Source organism: Sorex fumeus, unplaced genomic scaffold (assembly GCF_029834395.1).
Source record: "Sorex fumeus unplaced genomic scaffold, SorFum_2.1 ptg000061l, whole genome shotgun sequence".
NCBI lineage: Eukaryota > Metazoa > Chordata > Mammalia > Eulipotyphla > Soricidae > Sorex > Sorex fumeus.
This window is the reverse complement of record NW_026606118.1, coordinates 41,712,960-41,738,083: the sequence shown is the minus strand read 5'-3', so window position 1 is coordinate 41,738,083 and position 25,124 is coordinate 41,712,960. Positions and strand designations below refer to the sequence as shown.

The following is a 25,124-nucleotide window of genomic DNA, read 5'->3' as shown; positions in this document are numbered from 1 at the left end:
TTGACTGACTTCAACAGACTAAGAGTGCAAAATCAAATGTCAGTATGATTGTCCCCTTGATCATTTCACTGGGATTTTAACTTTATCTTTGCTCTGTATAATCACATATGTGATATCTCTTTACAGGTCCAAATTGCTTTCTATTATGAGGACACCAGTTAGAATTAAAGCTCTATCTTCAAATACTGTCACATTCCAAGATACTATTAGTAGAACTTCATCATATAAATTTTAGGAGGATATAATTCAACTCTTAACAAAGCTTCTAGTAGAAAACAATATAGTCCTGAAAATATGACATTCAAAATGTTGACAGATGTGACAAACAATAAATGTGGCATATCTTTGGCTTAGTATGTTCGATGTTTACTATTTTTGTATTTGGAAGAATTTAGTTTTATTTGCTCGAGTGGGTTTTTCACAAGAGGATAGGATTTATGCAAAGAGTTGGGAACATGTTCCTTAAGAATGCACCCCCAATGGCAAGAAAATATAGAATAAAAAATAGAGAAATAAGGGTTTTGAGGTTTGCCATGGTGGTAGAGCATATACCTTGTATATCTGAGGACTTGAACTCAATCCCTGGCACCAAAAGAAGAAATATAGAAATGTAATATCTGGAAATTTGAATACTTGAAAGTTACTTCTGGTTTTCAGAATAAGATATGGGGCCCTTTGATAGAAGAAGTATATAGAGGCTTGAAAAACAACATCACTGTATCACTGTGTCACTGTCATCCCGTTGCTGATAGATTTGCTGGAGCGGGTGCCAGTAACATCTCCATTCATCCCTGTCACATGCTATTGTAGCCCATTGGCATATTGGGGGCTCTTTCAGGGTCAGGGGAATGAGGACCATCATTGTTACTGTTTTCAGCATATTGAGTACGCCACAGGGAGTTTGCCAGGCTCTGCCATGTGGGCAGGATACTCTTGGTAGCTTGCCGAGCTTTCCCGGAGAGGGACAGAGAGAGGAATTGAACCTGGGTCGGCTGTGTGCAAGGCAAACACCCTACCCGCTGTGCTATCTGTGCTATTGCTCCATACTGCTATCATATTGATAAATTTTATTTTACTTTGTCAGTACTATGAATGGTTCTGTTATATGCATGCATCATTCATTTTCCAAACAAATTATAAATCCTTCAAATAGCACAGTGGTAGAGTGTTTGCCTTGCCTACAGCCTGCATGGCTGACCCAGGTTTGATTCCTCCACTCCTCTCGGAGAGCAGGGCAAGCTACCAGGAGTATCCTACCTACATGACAAAGCCTGTCAAGCTCCCCGTGATGTATTTGATATGCCAAACACAGTAACAACAAGTCTCACAATGGAGACGTTACTGGACCTGCTCAAGCAAATCGATGAGCAACAGGAGGACAGTGCTACAGTGACTTCTCTAAAATTCTTGAGCTATTTTCTAATAGCAACTCATAGTCAGTAGAAATCTTTGATATACTAATCTTAAAGAACCCAAACCAATGATTTCTTTTCTAACATAACCCTTCAAAATGTTTTGTCGTAATTTATTCTTAGATTTCTTACATCAGTATTTCTCATACTATGGTTGTTATTCCCTAAACATCCTAGTATTTAGCTTCAATATGAAATGTGAAGGTCCGTGGGCCTGGGACATGCCTCAGTCTTATATGCACAAGGCTCTGGCCTCAATCCCTGACAACCCAAAAAATAATAATGATTTTTTTAATTTAGCTTAATGTGGGTTTTCAAAGATAGATTTTTTAAAAGTTACAAATTTTTATTTTCAATAAATTCTAACTGAAATTTCACACTTTCTAAACTATTTTTAGGTCAAAATAAGTAGATAATAGTAGTACTGGAGAGATAGTACAGCAGGTAGGGTGTTGGCATTGCATGTGGAAAACATGGGCTCAATCTTTGACACCCTCTCTAGTCCCTTAAGCCTTGCTAGAAGTGATTCCTGAGCTCAGAGCTAGGATTTAGCCCTAAGCACATCAGGACATCTGGGTGTTACCCAAAGCGCACACACACACACACACACACACACACACACACACACACACACACACACACATATACCACACACACAGAGGATGGTGATATAACAAAACAAGGCATTATAAATATTATGAAATATTAACTATTTTATGCTTATAATTATCTAAATTTCAGAAATCATCAGGCTAGCTGCTAAATCTTGTTCACTGTGTTAATCATTACCTATATTTAGTAATATGATCTTAAATAATCTCTACATTGGTTTTCCCTGTAAAATACTGTGTTTAAATTTTATGCACTTAAAAAATGTTACTCTGAGATGAAATCCACAGACTATTTGATAGCCAAAATGCTCTGTGGAATAAAAATGGTTAAAATCCGTGCTTTTAATAGTTTCTATATATTACCCAAGTGTGGGAGGGAGAACAGCCTTATAGTATTGCTCCTTCTTGCTGTTAGAAGCCTGTTTTTAGGCTTTGCTTTGACTACTAAATCATCTATTTTTGCATTTATCAGACTTCTTTGAGTCAATACCTCTGAGCTTTCCTCAACAGTTTCTTATCACTTGAAAGTTGACTGTAAATGGATTCTCTTATTTAGTTTGCCCTGGAGTCAGAACAGGCAGGAAGAAATCTGGCTGAGAGAAATAAAGCACACTAAGGGAAAATTCTATCAATTAAATGTTAGTTCCTTCCCAAAAGGAACAACTCCATTCTCTTGATTTTTATTACTTTAAGGTAAAATTCAGCATATTGAATGAACTTATCACAAGGCTGCCTAAATGCATGCAACATTTTTGACACATTATTTTAATCGAATTCCTCTAGGAACAAAAAGTACACATATAGTTTCCACTTAAGCAACCGCCAGAAACTATTTTCAAAGGCAGTGAAATAATTCCTGAGCTTCTCAGATGGAAGCTGCAGTAGAAGCTCACCCAGGGTCATTATTATTTTCATAAATATTTGGATGTTTAAATCTCACCAAAACACTGAATGCTCTTTTCAAAAACCTGAACATAGGAAAATGCAATGCAAGCACATTGCAGTGAAAATACATGCTCCTCTTCCTTTCTGTGAGAGGTAATAGAAACTTGGTGAATAGCTGGCTAAAATTCTATGGCGTTATCAAATGAGACCCTGGGCCAGTGGTGTCTAACAATATTTAAAGCCTCTCAGTGATTTTCACTGCCTTTACAGAGAGACCTCAACAATTAAGAAGCACATGTGTGTTTTCCTGTTTCTTGGCTCACTTTAGTGCCTGGTTTTATCAAGCTTCTGCACAGCACTGTCCGGAAAGACGCCTGTGTGACTTGGATATCGTTTCATAGAGTCACACTGGATCCTCTTATGTCTTGCCAATTAAATTATCTTCTTCAGCCTTTATTCCTGCCAAAGAGGTTCAGGCTGAGATTGGGTCCTAGTCCTCTTAAGTTGTTCTTTGAAGTAGCATGCAGGGCCTCCTGGCAAATATGAGCATGCACAAGCCTAAATGCCTTGTCTTCCCTGTTTCCTCAGTAAAGCTAGATTCCTGTGCTCAGGTCCCTGTGCTTCCACGCCAGCCCCTGAGTCTCTCCATTCTGAAGAGTATTGTTTTGTCTTTTTCAATGAGATTATAGCTCCGCTCTACCAAAAGCGTGTGGCACATGTGGAATGTCCCTGTCAAGCACTATAAGAACTGGAATGTGGCTCTAAATTGGGGGCTGAGAGGACGTCTGAGGGGACTCTGGGACCAATAAATGATCTTACTACATGTTTTTCTAATAATGTCTCTATCTGGATGCTTATCTAAAACAATAGTATAAATTTCTGTGAGCTATTTATTATTTTGCATTTATGTATCTTGTTCTTTCTTTGTCTTAACTTTCTCTTAGGATGTTTCTGAAAGCACAATTATGATAATAAGAACTTATTTTAAAATAAAACATGGGGGGGCTGGAGCAATAGGACAGTGGGTAGGGCATTTGCCTTGCACGTGGCAGACCCAGGTTCGATTCCCAGCATCCCATATGGTCCCCCAAGCCCCTCCAGTAGTAATTCCTGAGTGCAGAGCCAGAAGTAACACTGAGCATTGCCGGGTGTGACCCAAAAAGCCAAAAAAAATTTTTTAAATAAAAATAAAATAAAATATGGGGTGTAACAACTGGGTTTTGATTGATTCTGTGGTAGCTGCAAGTACTAACTCTCCATAAAGAGTCACTGCAACCTTAAGGACAAACCTTACGCAGACTGCAAATCCTGCCAAAAAACATTGCTCACTGTGCCACTCAGGACTACTGAGATTGTCAAGATGAAATTTACTTTTGCTGCTCAAATTTAGAGGAAATGGAACTATAGCTGCCTTGTTAGAGTTGGCATGGGTCAAAAAACCTGAGGGCTGAGTGCTGAGTACCACTCATAAACACACCAGTTCCTGAAACCTAATCATTCTCAGCCACGGTCCCTCCCTCCAATACACCCTCTTCTCCACTGACTTCCTGAATCTTAGGCACACAATGTATAATGCCTATGTCACTTCCTGCCATTTCCCCCGAGAAGCATTATTTTATACCTCTCGTGTCCCAATGCACCTTCTTTGTGAAGGACTGTCCTCTTAGAAAATATACAACCCATAATGCAGCAACTATAAAAAGAGAACAGGCAGCACTTGTCTCGATGTTTCTTACACAACTTCTGACACCGTCAAGTATTTATACAAGCAAAAAATAGGTTCTTGATCATATTTGTTGCCTGACTCATGATGGTCAGACGTAATGATATTTAGACATTCTGACATGAAAGTTTTGCATAGTGAAGCTGTATTTCATATTATAATTTTTGATCTTCTAATGGGCTAGCAAAATGCATCACAGTCCTTTCTGGAGACTAGGTAGGAGCATGGTTGAGAAGCTCCCAGACAGCTTACAGCATCATAAGGGTGAACAACTAAAACTCAAAACTTTTTTGCTTTTAATAGAAAAGTCATTTCTTGATCATGACTTAACATCCCATTACTTATTGATTTGCTCGAGCGGGCATCAGTAATGTCTCCATTTGTGCCTGCTGCGTGCTAGTGTAGCCCAATGGCATCTGCTCGTTCTAGGAATATGAACAGCCTCAAAACAATCGTTTGGGGTCTTGACAAAGAAGTCTGATCATCTCATAGGTCGGCGATCACGCAATCTTTTGACATCCCTTGGAATCCAGTCGGTAATGGCTCTAGTCCAGCAGTCATCTCCAAATCTCATTATGTGTCCAGCCCATCTGATTTTCAATGCCTTGGCAAATGAGACAGCATCATTGATTCTTGATCGTTGACTGAGATCAGAACTTCGGATTCTTTCTCTCATTTGAGTGAAGCGTGATACTCCAAGCATTTTGTTGTAGAACCGTCCACCAGGAGATTCCCATGTCCAACGTTTAGATTCGGCCTTCTGGAATTGTGAGTTACCATGGATGGTCTTGGTCGACATGATGAACTCAGACAGTCTCTCACCCTGTTCGTTCCATTCTAGGCCATGGGTCCCGATGTGGAATTCTTCAGCTGATCTTCTTGGTCCTATCTTGGCATGAAAATCACTGACAATGATCTTGTAGAAGGTGTGGACTTCTTTATAGAACTTCTCCAGCTCCATGTGGAACTTCTCAAGTTCTCCTTCATCATAATTGGATGTTGGTGCATAGACAATGAAGATAGAAACTGCCAGCAGTGAGCCACATCTATTCAAGTGTAATCATCTGATTTGGGTTGTTAGACATTCGAATGAATCAATGTTTATGGCCAAGTTCATGTTGACAAGGATACCAACGCTACCAACGCCTCTTTTGTCGCATGTTTCGAGGAACAGTTCTTCACCAGTGTCGAAAACAGCATGATGTGATTGATGCCTTCTCATCTTAGTCAGACCAATGATGTCGTACTTGATCTTTCACACTTGCACTACCAGGTCCTCGATGGATGCATCCGATGCCAGCATGCGTGCATTGAAAGCACAGACATTTTTGTCCTTCTTCGTTTTGGCAGCCTAGTTTGGCCTTGAGATTTTATCAGCCTCTACTTCCTCATCCTTGTTAACACTGCCGTATTGGTGGCTCTTTCAGGGTCAGGGGAATGAGACTCATTGTATTTACTAGTTTTGGCATATCAAATACAACACAGATAGCTTGCCAGGCTCTGCTGTGCTCTTGTAGCTTGCCAGCCTCTCTGAGAAGAATAGAGGCTTTTAGGGCGGCCTTTAATTGTCCTTGAAGGGGTTCCCATGGTTCAAACCATATTTGAACCCCATCAAATATGGTCCAGTAATCTTGTATTGTGTTTTATGATATGTCACAAAGCGGGCACATGGTCCAGAAAGTGTCCTGGAGTGTGGCGGTGGCTCGGTAGTGGAGGTAGTGGAGGTAACGGAGGTCTGCCATACTCCTGGGAGCAGGCAAAGGATCTCTGTTCCTGGGTCCTTTGAGCCTAGAGTCCAAGATCACAGAGTTCCACTTCCCTGGTTCTGTGGGGCTTCACTCGTGTGTGAGTCTCAGCCCGAGTGTCCAGAAAGCGTCCTGGAGCGTGGTGGCAGCTAGGTAGTGGAGGTAGTGGAGGTAAAAAAGTCAGTTAATGAAATTAAATTAATCAATAACTTCCATAAAATATTCAACAAATTTATATCAAAATTACATGAACGTTACATAAAATAAGCTTTAGCTTAGATTATTTTGCCCAAATTTAGGCTGAAATCAATGCTATGAGCACACCTGACAGAGGCCAGGCTAAGCTGTTATGTTCAGTATTAAGTGCATTTTATGTCAACTTACTTTTAAATTACAAGGGATTTTCTCAGGATGTAACAACATCATAAATCAAGGTAGAGCTGCATGTAGTTCTCTAGAACCATCTTTTTATTGTGTTCTCAATCTAAAAAGTCATTTTCACAGAATAAACAATTTTAATTGGTCAAAAATAATTTTGTGAAAGATGGTTGAGAAACCCTTGGTTATTTTTGAGTGCTTTCCTATGAAGTGTCTTTTTAATTTGAAAAACAAAACACATTCAGTTCTCATGTGTAGCGGCACTTCAACTGTGTTTCATATCAACTTCCTGGGATATTTAAGGGGGGAGGGGCGGGTTATGAGTGAGAAGGAACCGTGAAGAGAAAACAATGTTCACTTTCTTATTTTTTCTTTGACAGTGCTGTTCCAAAATACTCCTTAGTGTAAAATACATCTTGCTTCCATAAAAATAAATCCCATAGTATTTTATTTAACAAAGACTATTTGTGGCAAGAAGACAATAGCTTTTATGGCAAAGAACATTTTAATTTTTAAATTCCTCATGGATATATTCATTTATTTCTTTGTTTTCAGTACCAATAGAACCCAGAATTTCACACTTGCGAAGAAAATGCTCTACCACTGAGCTATATCCCAGACCTAATATTTTATTTATTTTAAATATTAGAGAAGGACTGTATAAAATGTCAAATGTACCCTGACTCCCACTGCAATTGTAACACCTTCAGTAGTTCTAATCACAATGCTTTGCTTTTTGTTCATCAGATAATACATGACTTTTGCCTGTTAGCCTCTTTGCCCTTACTGGATGGATTCCATACCTAGAAAGCTCTGTTACCACATCTTCATGTGGCTGGTTTCTTGTTGCCTTGTAGATCCCAACTCAAGTGACACTATCTCAGGATTGTCTTTATATCTTTTTCTTTTTATTCTTTTTACTGAATCACTGTGATATATACAGTTATAAAGTTGTTCATAATTGAGTTTCAGTCGTATGATGTTCCAGCACCCACCCCTTCACCAGTGCACATTTCCCGCCTAACAGGCACATTTCGATGCCTGTTAGGGTGCGGATCGTGATCTCTCTTTAACGACAAAGAGACTCCAGAGACTGCAAACAGCAAGCAAGGTTTATTTTAAGACTGGCTAGCCAGAGTCAAGCCGCCTACACAGACACGCAGGTCAGTTAGGTGAGGCAAGACCCCGAACTTCTTCAAAGGGGATCTTATATAGGCCTTCACTGGCCGTTACAGCAAAGCCCGCGCATTTCATAGCCAATAGATTTGTAACAATATATGCTTTCTTAACCAATCCAATTAAGGGTACATCACTTCTTAGCCTATAGTTTAAAGATCAGCATTTTGCGTTGGTGCTTAGGAACTTCCTGGTTTTTAGGGCAGTCCTGGGTCTTGCAACATGGGTCTTGTGAGAGACATCCGGTTATCTGGTCTGACCTCCACCCTTCAAGTACCTGTATCTGAATTCCTTGCTCAGGGGCAGAAAAACCAGTTATTTTGCAGTGCAGGCTCCTATAAAGCGGATCTGAAAAAGCTTATCTCGACCTGTTCCTTGAAAAACAAGTTATTTTGCAATGCAGGTTCCTATTAAGCTAAGCTAAATTAATTCTGGTGGTAGTCCATTTTGGGCCTGTCCCTTACAATGCCCACAGTTTAACTCCTACCCACCTATACTGACTCATCCCATCCAGCTGCCTGCCTCTGTCAAAGACACTTTTCTTCTGTCTGTCTGTCTGTCTGTCTGTCTGTCTGTCTGTCTCTCTCTCTCTCTCTCCTCTTCTTTCTCTCCCTCTCTCCCCCACACTCTCCCTCTCTCTCCCTCTTTCTCTCTCTCTCTCTCTCTCTCTCTCTCTCTCTCTCTCTCTCTCACTGTCTCTCTTCCTCTCACTCTCTATCCCTCTCCCTCTCTCTCTCCCTCTCTCTCTTATTTTCATTTCAGGCACTGTAGTTTGCAATACTGTTACTGGAAGGGTACTTATCACTTAACCTCCTTTCAGCACTCAGTTCTTATCCAGCGTGATCATTTCCAACTACCATCATCATAGTGATCCCTTCTCAGTCCTAACTGCACACCCACTCTCCCTTTGTAGCATGTTTCCTACCATGGAACAGTCTTCCCGGCCTTTGTTTCAACATCTTTAGTACGTTCTTTCCATTTTAATTCTTCTTTACCCGTGCAATCAGCTGTCATCAGATGATTCCCTTACTATTTTTCATATTTCTCACCATTTGAAATACAATTTTATGTTTAATTTTTAAATAATTGAGATATACTTTATAGAAAATGGACGTAAATATTTTGTTCACTCTTCCCCGTCAATCACTGCTCGCCGACCACCTGAGGCAACTGCTGTTCTTATCTCTCTAAGAACAGTGTAAAACTGTTTGTCAGTACTAGAATTTTCATATAAATGGAATCAAACATACACTGTGTAGACTTTTGAGTTTGCTTCCTTTCACTCAGCATACTGTTTTCCAAGGAATCTGTTCTTTTTTGTAAATTCTCAAAATACCAGAATAGGATTTGTTAATTTCTGATAAATGTGTGAACTTTAAAGCTATTTCCCCAATCATTTGTGATATTGGCCAGATAGATTCTTTAGTCTCCTTCCTGACACATTTTTCTAGAGGTATTGCAACTTTATTAGTACTAATTTTATTGATCTTTTCATTCACTTTTGGCTTTATTGATTTTAATCTATGGGGAGGTTCTGTTACTCCTGGCAGGGTTCCAGGAACCACATGGTGTGCCAGGGATCAAACCTAGGTCAGTCATGTGCAGGCAAGTGCAATACCCACTGGACTATCAATGCCACGTAGGGCATTTGCCTTTCACATGGCCGACCCAGGTTCGATTCCTCCGTCCCTCTCGGGAAGCCCGGCAAGCTACCGAGAGTATGTATCCTGTACTCATGGCAGAATCTGGCAAGCTCCCCGTGAAGTATTCAATATGCCAAAAACAGTAACAAGTCTCACAATGGAGACATCACTGGTGCCCACTTGAGCAAATCAATGAACAATGGAAGGACAGTGCTACATTTAATTATATTTTTGTTTCTTTGTAAGGACCAACCAGACAGGTGCTTAAAAGGACTGGAAGTCACTGAAAGTCCTGAAAAAACTCAGCCCCAGCAGGATGGAACTGATAATTCAGTGCTAGGGCCAATGCTGTGGCACTGGTATCACCAAGACTATACCTGACAGTGCTGGGGTTGGAACTGGCGATCAAAATATGGGCTTTATCCATGCCATTGTGTATCCACCCACTGAGTGATATCTCTGGCACCTTCATATTCATATCTGTACTATTTTTTTTTCACTGTAGCACTGTCCTCCCATTGTTCATCAATTTGCTCGAGCAGGCTCAGTAATATCTCCATTGTGAAACTTGTTGTTACTGTGTTTGGCATATCGAATACGTCAGGGTAGCTTGCCAGGCTTGCTGTGAGAGTGAGATACTCTCTGTAGCTTGCTGGGCTCTCCAAGAGGGGCGAAGGAATCGAACCTAGGTCGGCAAGGTTGACCGAGTGCAAGGCAAATGCCCTACCCACTGTGCTATCACTCCAGCTCAGGGCATCTGCAGAAAAGTGGGTATGACAGACAAAGAATCAAAACGCGTGTCTGATATTTTTATAACCTTCATTGTCTCTTGGCCTATTTTTCTTTATATTATGTGTTAATTCTTTGAAGAGATTTTTTAAGGCAAATTTCAAAGAAGAGCAAATACAGTTTTAGCAGTATCTTCATAGATTAGTAGCCCTGGTTCATAAATGTGGCACTGTTTTTTTAGAGTTTATTTTTTCCTTTAAAACTTTTAGTGAGGTGCTGGAGCTATAGCACAGTGGGTAGCGCATTTGCCTTGAATGCAGCCGACCCCGGTTCTATTCCCAGCATCCCATATGATCCCCCGAGCACCACCAGGAGTAATTGCTGAGTGCATGAGCCAGGAGTAACCCCTGCACATTGCTGGGTGTGACCCAAAAAGCAAAAATTAATTAATTAATTAAATAAAAGATGATGAAGTCTCTAAAAAAGAAAAACTTAAAACTTTTAATGAAAACCTATTAAACTTGAACTTCTTAGAGAGCTACAAAAGTCTCTTTAATCACAGCTTTAGTTACAGTCCATCAATTTTAATTTCTGTGATTTAATGTTCAATCTAAAATAATTTCAGTAAATATTGTTATTTCTTCCTTGATCCTTAGGCTATTAGGAAGTGTAATGTATAATATCTCAATATTTGGTATTTATATTGTTTAGTATAATATGATTTGACTTTGTTTTATATATATGCATGTTTTATACATATACATGTATATGTATAAAGCATACTCAGCATGATTCAATACACAAGAATTTGACACATTTATATTTTGGTTTTCTGTTTTATATCCTTCATTATCTTTTTAGCTATAGCACTTTTTAATAAGAATTACTCTAAAAATTATAATATTCATTCATAATTTATCACAGTTTATGATAAATTCATATACTATGTGTAGTATAAAATTTTAAAAGTATCTTAACACATATTTATTCCCATTTTTATACATTTATATAACAATTTTATGTTATTATTTAATACATCTTTATTATATTTGAGTTGTATAGTAAATTTTATCTTAAACGGTGAAAGAAAATAAACATAGCACCTTATATTTATCAATAGGTTCACATAATTTTCAGTGTTATTCTTTCCTTTATTGCTTTTTATTTCTTTTTTGGCAATACTTAGAGGTTACTCCTGTCTCTCCATTCGAAATCACTCCTGGAAGTGCCAGGAAGATGAGATAATGTACCAGGGATCAAACCTGGGTTGACCAAAGGCAAGGCAAGCTCCCTACCTGTTGTACTATTGTTACAGCCAACGAATGTTCTTTCTATTTTTACTGAAAATCCTTGCATCATTTCACTTTGACTGGAAGAGCTTCAGCTATACAACAGCTTAGGTCTGCTGGCATCACTTTAATTCAGCTTTTGTTATAACTTTATCTCATTATTCTAGATATTGAATTGTAGGTTGGCAGATATTTTAACCCCTTTTTTTACTTTAAAATAATATTCTACTGTTAACTGGTTTCTTATTTCTGATTAAAAATTCAGTGAATTTTCATAGTTTTACTCCTCTGGCTTTTAATATTTTTTCTTTATTTTTAGCTTTTGGTAGTTTAATTGTGAAGTGCATAGGATTCGATTTTACTGAATTTCTTTTTTCTTCGTATTCTTAAGCTTATTTGATTTGTGAATTATTTTGTGATTGTTCCAAATCAAATATGGATATATTTTGATCAGCATTTTTCTTTCTCTTCTAATTTATATAGACTATCATTTTAGACTGAAAAATATCTACATAAGATAGTTTGATACTATCCCAAATATCATCATATCTTTTTTTAGTGTTACCAATTTTTCTCTTTGTAGTTCAATTTTAGTGGTATATGTATGTATTTTTCTATCTTTAATTACTAAAAACTTGGGGGTATGGTGCCGCCAGCAGGTCAATCTGTACCTGTGAGGCGAGTGCATCAGCGACCTGATGGCGCCTTCAGATTTCCAGATTCCCCAAAATTGCTGCTGTGCCTTTGGCCAGACCCCAAAAACTTGGGGCAAAGTTTACCAAGAAAGTGAACAGACAAAAGTTAGGTATGTGGGAGACACACCCACAAACCACTTCCAGCTCAACTATATAATTGGAGGCATGGACTTTCTGGTTCCTGATTGAACTGCTTAGCAGCCATGATCCCAGAGACTCAGAAACAAATCTCGAAACCCAACAAAATGCGTCCAATCACTGCAGTAAGTTACAGGCACTGGGCCACCCCAGGTGGGAATAGGTTTTGTGTCTTGGCCTGTTCCCCTTGGCAGCCTGGTCGCCACCATCCTCCAGAGGCCACTGGACAGTCAGGATTGGGTCCACAGTGACGAAATAGGTAGGGCCTCACAGAATGGAGCAGGCCCTTCCCTCCCTGTCCCAACAAGACCCCAAGTCATCGCCCACAAATGGCCTCTCTGGCTCCTGTTCAAGCTGCTTAATGGCCATGATCCCAGAGACTCAGAAACAAATCTTGAAACCTTTTGGCAAAGCTTTTGGTAGAAATGCGTCTGGACCAGGCAGTAGGTTACTGTCACCAGACCACCCCAGGGGAAAAGGGTGCTGTCCCTCCGCCTGCTCCCCCTTTGCGGCTCAGTGGCCACCATCCGCCAGAGGGCATTGAACAGTCAGTCAGATTTGGGCCCTCAGTGACAAGACACGGGAGGAAGGGGGGTGTTCACAGGATGAGTGTGGAGCCGGCCCTTTTCTCCCCACCCCAATGAGACCCCAAGTAGCCACCAGCAAACAGCATCTCTGGCTCCTGATCAAACCGTTTAAAGGCCATGATATCAAAGACTCAGAAACAAATCAAGGAACCAGCGGCTTTGGCAGAAATGCGTCCAGTTCCTGCAGTAGATTACCAGCACTGGGCCACTTCAGGTGGGAATAGGTTCTGTGCCTTGGCCTGTTCTCCCTGGCAGCCGGGTGTCAGCCATCCTCCAGAGGCCAGTGGACAGTCAGATTTGGACCTGCAGTGATGAGACACGCAGGGCCTCACAGAATGGGGGTGGAGCTGGCCCTTTACTCCCCGTCCCAACAAGACCCTGAGTCATCACCCACAAACAGCCTCTCTGGCTCCTGATCAAGCTGCTTAACAGCCATGATCCCAGAGACTCAGAAATAAATCTCAGAACCCAGTGGCTTTTGGCAGAAATGAGTCCGAACCCTGCAGTAGGTTACTGTCGCTGGGCCATTCCAGGGAGGAAAGGATGCTGTCCCTCTGCCTGCTCCCCTTGGCGGTTCAGTGGCAGCCATCCTCCAGAGGCCATTGAAGAGTCAGATTTGGGCCCTCAGTGATGAGACAGAGCCTCACAGGATGGGGGTGGTCCAGCCTTTCCTCCCCATCCCCAATAAGACCCCAAGTCACCACCCACTAACAGGCTTTCTGGCTCCTGATCAAGCTGCTTAACGGCCATGATCCCAGAGATTCAGGAACAAATCTCAGAACCCAGCAGATTTTGGCAAGAAATCCCTCCAGATTTAATTGTTAAAATTTCGGAATTTCAAAATCACAAGGCCACTACTGCAGCCATACGACATCATATGTTATTCATAACCAGCAATAGAAAACAAATTGTCTACTGTTGCCTCTTCAGCAGATCTGAGTATTGGGGTAAAATCTCAAATAATAATGGTGGGTCTGGTGTTGAAATATTGAGTGTGATCAAAGTAGAGAGAGAGTAAAGTGGAAATCATCTGCCCCACAGGTAGGGGGAGGGTCTGGGATGGGGGTTTACTGGGGTTTTGGGTGGTGGAGAATGGGCACTGGTGAAGGTACAGATGTTTCATTGTATAACCAAGACTTAGACCCAAAAGCTTTGTGGAGTTCATGCACAATTCAATCAGCTAATCAGTGGCTGAATAAATAGCAGTACTCCTACAAAAAAAAAAGAAAAAAATTACTAAAAACTGTTATTTTATGTAATTAGTCCCCATTTATATAGATTTTAAATAATTTATATTTCATTCTAAGGTTTCTATTTGATTCTTGTTATAAAATTAACTAAAATATTGTTCTTTAATCTATTAAAACATCTTTTTATATTTTAACTTAATTTTCATTAAAAATTTAAAATTCTGAGTTACATTTAATTATATATTTTTTGCATTTCTAACATTTTTCTTGAAATGCCTACTAACTTAACATATATTATATGTTGTAAATAATATGTTGAGGAATTTTAAATTTAGTTCACTTTCCTTGAGAATTAACTTCCTTTTTACTAGAGAATTAAATGACTGGCATATTATTTTTAATTTGTAGGAGTAAGTTTTATGTTTTGAATGAGTAGAGTTCTGTTGATTTATCTTCTAATCCTAGGAAATCACTTAATCCTTAATAGAGTCCTCACTGCTAAAATGTAGGGAACCTGAATATTTACCATCCCTCATTTGCTTGTCAAGACAAAAATTCCAGTTTTCTTACCTTTGTAGTTGAAATTTTTATACAGCCCTTTGCCCCCTAGCTATTGTTTCCTTCCTGGTAACCTATAATATCATATTTACATGTTCAGGAAAAGGACTAGCCAAGAATTTGGGGTGGGTATTATAAGTACATTTTGGTATTCTTTGTGGTTCTCTTTCCAACAGTATGGAAGCTCTAACTCCATCTTTTGTCCTCTAAGGGCAGTAAGGTTTTTCTACTTCAACTTTAGTTCATGCACACTGAGTTTCCCATTTACTTATTGACCCAATCATTACTTTACTTGTAGTTTTGTCTATTCTCCTACAAAATTATAATTTCTAGAATAGATTGTTATATATTCTATTATTAGGATAAATAACACTGTATGTCAGCAGATAATGTCTTGTACAACTTGGTTGATTGTTAAGAAATAATTACCAATAAAATTTTTTACATTGTACCAGATGCCAACCACAAATACAACTTCTCAATTATTTCTTAAAGTAAAGGCCCTCCCGTTGATCGTCGATTTGCTTGAGCGGGCCCAGTAACGTCTCCATTGGAGACTTTGTTGTTACTGTGTCTGGCATATCGAATTCTTAGATGATATTATTTCTCAAAGTACTCACAGTTCCAAATCTTCCATTCCAGGGGAAGCTTTGTATTAAACTTATAGTCACAATTGTCTCTGCAATATCTTACAAGTAAAATAGGGATTTGTATTCCCAATATACCAATTTTAAAAGGGTGTACCATATTTAAAAGAAAAAGGCCAATCATTTAGACTAAAGAGGATATCTTTAACAATGAAGTATCTAAATTATGTCACACTTTGATGGTGCACTACTACAGTAAGAAAGTATCACAAACCAGTATGGAACTCTTTATTAATATTCTGTATCCAACCTCACAACAAAGGAAAACATGCAAACTTCATTTCTGTCAATGCAGAGAAATAATAAATTCTCCCTATGAGAATGCTGAACAGGCATCTCAGCTAAATTATTTCTTCTACATCAAGACATCAATCTAATCTGTCATCGCAGCTGCACTCAGTGGCTGTTCTATGAAACATTTTCCCTTGGAGAGGTTTGAGAGCCTGTACTCCTAGGCTTCACTCTCAGAAAAATAATAAGTCCACTTGCCCTGATCCTACAGTGCTTCTTTAAAAAGCAGTATCATAGTCCTCGAATCAGTCACTACTTCTGAGATAACCATAAGCAGAGGTCAGTCACAAATACAGATATGATTTGTCTAATTACTCACAGTTCCAAACTTTTTATTTATGGGAAGAAACCCCTCTTATAACTGGCACATGACATATCAAAAAAGTGTAGATTTATAAATATTTTCTTTCTTTCTAGAGATAGAAATTTTATACAAATGACATGTTAATACCCATTTAATAGTAACATATTTACAAAGATGTTTTGGGTGACCACATACCTCCCAATGCACCTCAAAACTTTTTGTCATAGCATCCTATTTTTCCTTTCCTGCATAATGAACAATCCATAATCATGTGTTATTTCTTTAAGCTACAGTGTCTAAATTGAGAGTCTAGCATTTATAATCAACTGCTTCATTTAATTCAGGTCAATTTTAAATGCTAAGCATTCATTCAATGTGCTATGGGCAGCCCTGTGCTTTTGTTAGGTGTAAGCATAAAGAAACAATTTTTTAAATTCTGATCCTATAGCTGTCTAGGAAAGGTGACATGGGGAGGCATAATAATAATAAAGGCCACAGCTGCCCTAGGCAGTCAGATTCCAAAGCCAGATGATTAAAAGATTCTGTAGCATTCCCCAAAGACAAAGCAGGGAAAAGTTTAGAATGGTTAGTGTTTTTAAAACAAACAACAAAACCCTCCAGAACAAAATCTCTACACTACATGTGCTCTCTCTTTCTACCCTCCGCTTGCTTCTTCTATAGTTCATCATATTAAAGAGTCAGAAAGGTCTTTAAATGTCCATATCCCGTAAATTTTTTTTCTTCATCTCTTGTTTGGTGATATCATCTAGATTAACTCTATAACAATTTTAAATGAGCTTAGACATTTCCACTTTACCCCATAAGAAAGGTCACATTTTTCTTGTTTCAATCATACACAAATAAGACTCACTTACTCATTTTAATAATTCTTTATATTTATTGTTCTAATTCAGACACAGCAAACAGTAAAGGAACTGAAAGATATTCAGGACATTTGAGTCTGCAAAATTAATTAGATGTGATTGATAGGTTTACCGGGTAACTTCAAGACCTGTTTTTTCTTATAAACTAAATGCTAAATCCTAAATAAACCTAACATGAGGATTCATAACTTGAGCAGGCCATTTTCAGCCCCTAGAGCAAACTCTATATTGACACTCTAGTTTTAGGTAAAGGAGTGAGGAAGGAAGAGGAAGATGAATGGATTATTCTACCTTGCCACCCTCTGGAAACTCAGGAGTTAATTCCTTTCCTTTTATTAGCTGCAGCATGGTGGAAGGCAGGTAGCCACTCTCTAGAGACATTCTGTCAGTTCTTCAATAGCCCTCTCAAATGAGTGCAGTCACATTCAATAGAGGTTAGAGAAAATAGAGTACATATTTGCTTTAACAGGAGAGCAAAACATTCACCAACTAAACATGTTCTCTTTAAAACATAAAAGCATCCATTTTAAAGCTAAAAACGCCTAAAGAAATCTTCCTGTGAGGTGCTGAGATTGTGCACATCTAGTCACAACTCTTGCCTTCCTGCTGCTGGACTTGACATTTTTTCATGCCAGCCAATCGTCCTCTTGGGAATTTTCTGTTTCGGGTTCATTGGTCTTCATTCACATCCTCAAATTCATTTTAGGCTTTCTGAAAAAGAAGGTGATAAAGCTTTGCTAATATGTTAGCAAAATTCTTGCTATATATCTCTGAACAACATGCTGAGAAATACCTTAGAATCCTATCCCATTTCCCTGCAGAATTGGACCTCCTGGGATGAGGTACTGTGGGAATTGGCTTCCATTTTTAGGAAGAGGATATTTTTTATTTTAACTGCCTCTGCATGTCATCCATTTCAATATTGTATTGTATAATTTACACATTTTCATTTTTTCTTCTCCTCTTTGTATGTTTCTCTTCACTGCCTAAAGTCTGTCTTCTTATTAACTATGCTCTGATTCATTATTTCACCTCCTATCATCTGACAGTTTTAAGTCCATCGGAGATTACTTAAAAGACCATTAAACCTCCAGAGGAACACATTGGTAGCCCAGAGATCTGCAATTGTTTTCACTCAGATACCCCCATTAAGGCTTTCTTTCCAAGTATACCTTATGATCCCTATTAATCCCTATTACTAATATAACATCCCCCCCCCAAAAAAAACAGAGCCATAGTTCATCTTACTTTTGCTACATGAAGAGACCCAAAATAGTGAATAAAGGTGAATAAGAAGAAATCTAGAAATGTCTTACTTCACCTTTATTAACAGTTATTGGCATTTTCTGTTCCTAAAACTTCCCCAAACCTCTTGGGACTCCCTTTGGATTCGGATTCCAGGAGCACCGTGGCCAGTATTGCGGGCTCTTTAGTTCAGCAGTAGCTAACAGCAAAATGAGTGTTGCAGAGAGCCTCTAAGACTTTGGAGATGGTTTAATAAGTGTTATGTGTCTGATATACTTTAGTCTCTGTTGAAGTTAAAATTTTTAGTTTTTTATAGAAGGATGAAGTAAAATTTCCTCAAAAAAGTGTAGAATTGATTTCAGTATCCATGCAGATAGTTTCATCCTGAATGTGTTCTAAAGAACTGTTTTCATATTTAACTACCAAGTTTTAATAGAATACCTATATATGTATATTAGAAAAATGAGGATACTTTTTTAAAAAGAGTATTGATGGGCCAGATATATATATATATATATATATATCAGTGTGCTAGAGCATATGTGTTGCATGTAGGAAGCTCATGTTCTATTCCAGGCAACACATTCCCTGAGCATCACCAGGAATGACTTCCCAGCTCTTAGTCAATTATAGCTGCTAAGTGCCACTGGGTGTGGTCCTGTATCACTGTATCACTGTCATCCTGTTGTTCATCGATTGCCTCGAGCAGGCCCCAGTAACGTCTCCTTCGTTCTAGCCCTGAGATTTTAGAAAGTGCCACATTCAGGGTCAGGGGAATGAGACCCATCATTGTTACTGGGTTTTGGCATATTGAATACACCACGGGGAGTTTGCCAGACTCTGCCGTGTGGGCAGGATACTTTTGGTAGCCTGCCAGGTTCTCAAGAGTAAGAACTAGATAATCAGATGTTGCGCAGCTGCACGCTTCTAGGAGCAGTGTTTTATAATCTCTGGGGCTTGGCCGTTGATGGGATTACACAGCGCCGGGGGCAGTTGGTGGATGTAACGCCTACATACTGGGAGATGGGGGATCTGGGTGCAGGAGGCCCTGGTCCCAATCTGAGCAGGCTTGGAGATCTATGCTCCGGGTCCTGCACACCTGGGTTCCTCTGCTGGTTCCTTCATGCGTGAGGCTCGTCGGAACGTGCAAAAATACAAAATAGTGGATTGGGTAAACTTGTTGCAGCTATAATATAATAATAGATCCATTACAGAAATGGTCAAGAGTTCTACATATTATTATTATTGAAAATTTTTATACTATTTTATGGAAGGAAGAATAGTTTATTTCATTTAACATGGTATTTGACATTTTTTCCAAATTGTGGCTTCATAGGTATATTATGGATTCATTTTGGTAGAAAGATAGATAATGTTGACATGGTATGTTAGCAAAGATTAGATAAATAGCAGTATCACTGTATCACTGTCATCCCTTTGTTTGTTGATTTACTCGAGCAGGCACCAGTAATGTCTCTATTCCTCTCAGCCCTGAGATTTTAGCAGCCTCTTCTTACTCGTCGTTTCCCAACGATTGGAGTCTCTTTCAGGATCAGGGGAATGAGACCCGCTGACGTTACTGGTTTTGGCATATCGAATAAGCCATGGAGAGCTTGCCAGGCTCTCCCCGTGCGGACGGGATACTCTCAGTAGTTTGCCGGGCTCTCTGAAAGGCATATATTTATATATTTCTCTCTATGATTTGTTGCCTACAGTCTGAAGCTCATGAAATATGGTGTGGCAATTATGGAAAATGGGTAGAAAGTGTCCTATAATGTGTCTGGAAAGCAGCCTGGAGCATGGCAGCGGTTGGGTAATGCAGGTGGGCTGCCAATGCTGGGTCCTTTGGGGCGGGTAGGGTTCTCACCTGACCCACTCTGGGGCGCCTCAAGTAAAAACAGACTGGCACGGAGTCTGGTGGCATGGTTCTGGGGATGTCATTTTATGCTCCCTTCTGGGAGAAGCAGCAGCGAGTTCTGGAGGGTGGCCCATGAGGAGATTGTCTGGTGCTGGCAGGGTGTGGCTTATGGGTGTGATCCCTGAGTCACAGGAGACTTTGCCTTATTCCAAGGAGGAGACTGAATGAGAAAGAAGGGGAGCGAGGAGAGGGTGGGTGATACAATATATGCTTGTGCCAGAGCCAGACGAAATTCTCAAGGTTTGATCCACAACACCCTCACGCACTTCCTGGTGCATCTCTGGACACCCTGAGCACTGCTGGGTGTGGCCCTGGAGGTCCCCAGCATCAATGGGATGGCTCAGGTAACCCTGAGGGGGCAGAGCCCTATCAGCATTGCATCCTTGAGTCCTTACATTGAATTGGCAACCTAGTTGGTCAAGAATTTTTGGGAGGGGGCCCCAGACCTCAGCACCATAGAGAAGAAAAAGAGTAAGGGATTGGGGCTGGAGCGATAGCCCAACATTTAGAGGGTTTGACTTGCACGCGGCCAACCCAAGTTCGATCCCCAGCATCCCGTATGGTCCCCTGAGCACCACTAAGGTTAATAAATAGCAGAATTACAAGTAATTTCTATTTTTCTCCTAGCTTTTCTTAAAAGTCAGAATAGCTTAATAAGTACTTAATGAATAAATCAATAGAAAAGTAGAAAGATGAGTGATGAGACAATACAACAGTTCAGGTGAAATACAGGGCAACTTGAACCTGGGAGATAACAGTGGTTAAAAGTGAACAGATTCTAAATGCACTATAAAAGGAAAACCTCCAATAATTCCTGAGAACTTGGTTCCTAGGATATGAAAGAAGACTCCGGGGCACTGTCATCATTCGAGCTAGAATGACTATTGGTGCATTCAGGTAATAGAAAGCAAAGCAACGTTTTCATTAGGGCTATGATAAGTGTCTGTGTCTACTAAAACATCCAAGGATATATGCTTGATGAGCAGTTGGAATCACAAATATAGAGCTCCAGAGGAAATGGCAAAAATTTAATGATCATTTTTTTAAATTATACTTATCACATGGGGCTAGAGCAATAGCACAGCGGGTAGGGCATTTGCCTTGCATGCGGCTGACCTGAGCGACCCAAGTTCGATTCCTCCGCCCCTCTTGGAGTGCCCAGCAAGCTACCGAGAGTATCTCGCCCACACGGCAAAGCCTGGTGAGCTCCCCGTGACGTGTTCAATATGCCAAATACAGTAACAAGTGTAGCAATGGAGACCTTACTGGGACCGCTCGAGCAAATCGATGAACAATGGGAGGACAGTGACAGTGACAGTGACTTATCACATGGAGTGGGACACAGAAAAAAAGTTTATTCTCCTCCATGCACACTACCACCAACATCAATCCTTTTTTTTTTTCTTTTTGGGTCACATCCGGTGATGCTCAGGGCTGACTTCTGGCTCTGTACTCAGGAATCACTCCTGGCAGTGCTCAGGAGTTCATATAGGATGCTGGGAATCGAACGCAGGTTGGCTGCATGCAAGGCAAATGCCCTGCCCACTGTGCTATCGCTCCAGCCCCAATATCAGTCTTTTGTACTTCTACTTCACTTGTACAAAAATCAGTGAAAAGACTCCATTGTTATTTACAGCATCTTGTAATTTGGGTACACTTTTGCTTTCTTAAAGGAAAAATGTTACATGCCCTAAAACTCCAGGATTTGGGAATATTATGGATTTAATAAATTTAATGTTAAAGAAGAGAACTAGTCAAGACAGTATGAGTAGAATGGAATTCAAAACTGAGTTCTGTATTTTGCCCTCCCAGGAAAACTTTCAGGATAAGTATTCTAAACCTCTTTTACATCTTTCTTAGAATAAAGCTAACTTTTCATCTCTTCAAAGAAACTTCAATTTTTACCCATGGATTAATGATTTAACTAAGTTTATACAGAACAGATTTTTTAAAATCTACATTAGAAAATGAAGTCTTCTTCAAGAAATATAACAAGTCCCAAACTTGGACCACATTGTTTCTGTTTGTGGATCCTGTTTTATTTCTTCTGAAAAGTTCTTTTTGAACAGATTGTAGTTCTATGCAATTTGTTATGAAATATGTACATTCTTTCTAAAATGGGGAATAGCTCGTAGCTTCAGTCTTTCAATCAACTTAAACTGTAATCCTGCCATTTTAGCTATGATCATGAAATAAGGAATCAAACTCTATCAGTCAGGATTATTGTTGTGAGCAGTTGCAGAACCCTCTTGATACTGGTTTAATGGAAAGAAAGATTCTTCTTTTCTTTCACTCTCCTGAATATTTCTGTTCTCTAGAGAACAGAAATGGCATACTAAGGGTATACAAAAAATCAGGATCTAAGGAATGAGGAAAGAAACTCGACTGGTCTAACCTTCACCTTAGGATTCAGTAATATGAAAGGTCCCAAATGTCATCCTAGTTTCAATCTTCTATTCCCTCTGGCTAAGAATGGCATGTGAGACAGAAAAGAAAGCCAAACCCCATGCTCATGTAGTCATTTGCTGCTCGCTTTTAGGAGATTTTGTTCTGAAACACTATGCAGAAACCTTCCCCCTCAGGGTCGCCTTCACCCTCAGCAGAGACCTGTCTCCGTGCTTGCAGTCCATTCTGCGAGAATTATTAAATTTAATTTACCTTTCTGGTTCTGTTCTCCAAACCATCATAGTTATTTTTGCATGACGATAAACTTCAACTTTTTATTCAACAGTATACATTGAATTTTCTCTGGTGTTGTTAGTATCCTTCGCTTTCTTAGTCCCGTCTACACTCAGTTTTCATGAAAAGTTCCCTACTCACGATGACATCACTGCATTTGAAAAGGAGTAGAAAGTCTAGGCCAGAAAAACTGAAAACAGGAAATGAATTATTTTGCTTCTCGTTACTCCATGCTTTCACAAATGGGAAGAACTCTTTTTTCCATTTGCAAAGGTAGAGAGAAAGCATACCATCTTACAGTTCTTTATTCACATGACTCTCTGTACTTTCCTTTTATTATAGCCAGAACTGTTCATTTGTAGCGCTAATCCTTATGGCAGCTTTTTATGCATTGTGTTTTCTAAGAAATAAAACTGTGGTTTCCATTGCTCCTATCTCTCCAACAGCAACCATAGTACCAAACTTCTACTTTATCTGCTCCATATAAGCAATTAGTTCATGTATTTTCATACCAAATCTCTTTCTCTATTTAGGAAATTTTCATTTTTTCCCTACAGGTTGGTATCTCTGTTTCATCCATTTCAGTATAGTCTAATTTACTCTTGTAGATCTACCTATAGCACTAATAAGTAGAAATAATGTAAGCCTGAAACCTTTACTTTGAAAAGCTAAATTTTGATGACAATTAAAATTTCGTGAAATAAATACATTATCACATGGTCAGGGTTTTGTTTTGTTTTTGTTTATCTGGTGGGGTTTTTTGTGGGGGGGGGCGGTTGGACCTACTTGGCAGTGTTCCTGGCGCCAAGACCCCAATCCCTGAAAGCCCTGCAAGCCAGACTGTCATGCAATGTGGTTTAGGAATCAAGTCCATGCAAGATATAATCCTTAAACCCTGTACTTTAGTACTATAGCTCTGACCCAGTCAGGGATGGTTGGTTTGATTTTAATTGTCAAAGACTTAAGTATGGGGATTTATTCCCTGTAATTAAGGTTTTTAATTTTAAAAATGTAAGGTGAGAGTCCAAATAATATATTCTAAATACTAAAATTATAAATACTTAAATGTATTTATATTTCCTTTTCTAACCAGAAACGTTTTAAGGGAGACATTTCAGTTCATGAAATGGTTATTCACAGAATCTGGGAGATCCAGCCACAAGGTTCCAAACTAGGGTGACAGCATAAGGTAATGATTAGGAGCATGGATTGAGATAGCGCTGAGGTACAATTCCAACTCTACTGCTTGCTATCAAATGGCTTGAAAAAAGTTTATTTCTCTATGTCCCAAATTTTTATCCCCGAAGAAATCCTAATTCATACACCTGCCTCATCAGGTGATTTTAAAGGTAAAAGAATAGACTTTTTATAGAGAGGGATTGGATCATTTAAGTACTATATAGCTATTGATTATAATTATTATTCAATATTTTTCTCAGATTAACATAGTTGAGTAAAACCTGCTTGCTTTTCGCAAAGCTGTGAGGAGTGAATTTAGTGTATGACAGGAATCTGGAGTGGAGATAGATGTTGGGTATTAAAAAATCTATTAAACTGTCTTAATCTTAGAAAATTGATCTGTAGAAGCTGACAGGGGCTAATTTTAAAAGAATGCGGTCAACTTCCATAAAAGACCATGAAAATCAACAAAATGTCATCTCTTACTCAGTATTTCTTGCTCTCTTAAGATCCACATTCACACATACATGCACAATGATGACATTCAGTAATGAAATTTCACCAACTCTGCGATCATTAATGTAAAGTGTGGAGCTAGACTGTCATTAAACCCCACTTTTCTGCAAGAACAGAGGATAATCACAGCATCTTGAGGCAAGAACAAAGCAGACAGTTCTCTCCTTGTGAGTCCTGATGCTGTGGTTAGAAAGAGCTTACTTTTTATCTTATCAAATTTAATTTTAAAAATACATATTTTCCTAATATTGGAGAAGAACTGAATGTCACTTTAAATACTAATACAATGATCTAAAAGAATATAAACTTGGTTCTTATAGCATCTGGATCACAATTTTAAAATGATGAAAAAAATAATTCCTGTATGAGGTAGGTGGTGGCATTTTCAGCAGTTCTTTATACATTTATATATTTACTAAAGGACCAGATTCTTTCCTTCACTTTTGTTTCTCCTCCTGATTATTTTGATGAACTCATCGATGTTGTTTTTTTTTCTTTATAATTCTTTTGACAAGTTTATAATGAGAAAAATTCAATGTGAAAGTTAGAAAAAGAAAATAAGAATAGCTAATTCAGATAATTCAAGATCTCATTTGGTACAAATAGAAATTAGTAAGAGCTCATAAATATAAATAATATTAATTTAAAAAATAAGTAAATAGATTTTAAGGGATCTTTTTAGTTGAGAATAAGAGAACCAAC

General features: G+C 39.0%; 1 protein-coding gene across 4 annotated transcripts in view; it reads left to right on the top strand.

The window, feature by feature from the left end:
* Positions 1-25,124, top strand: part of LOC130034382 (sodium/potassium-transporting ATPase subunit beta-1-interacting protein 2) — a 211,010-nt gene that overhangs the window by 131,994 nt on the left and 53,892 nt on the right. The window lies entirely within an intron of this gene.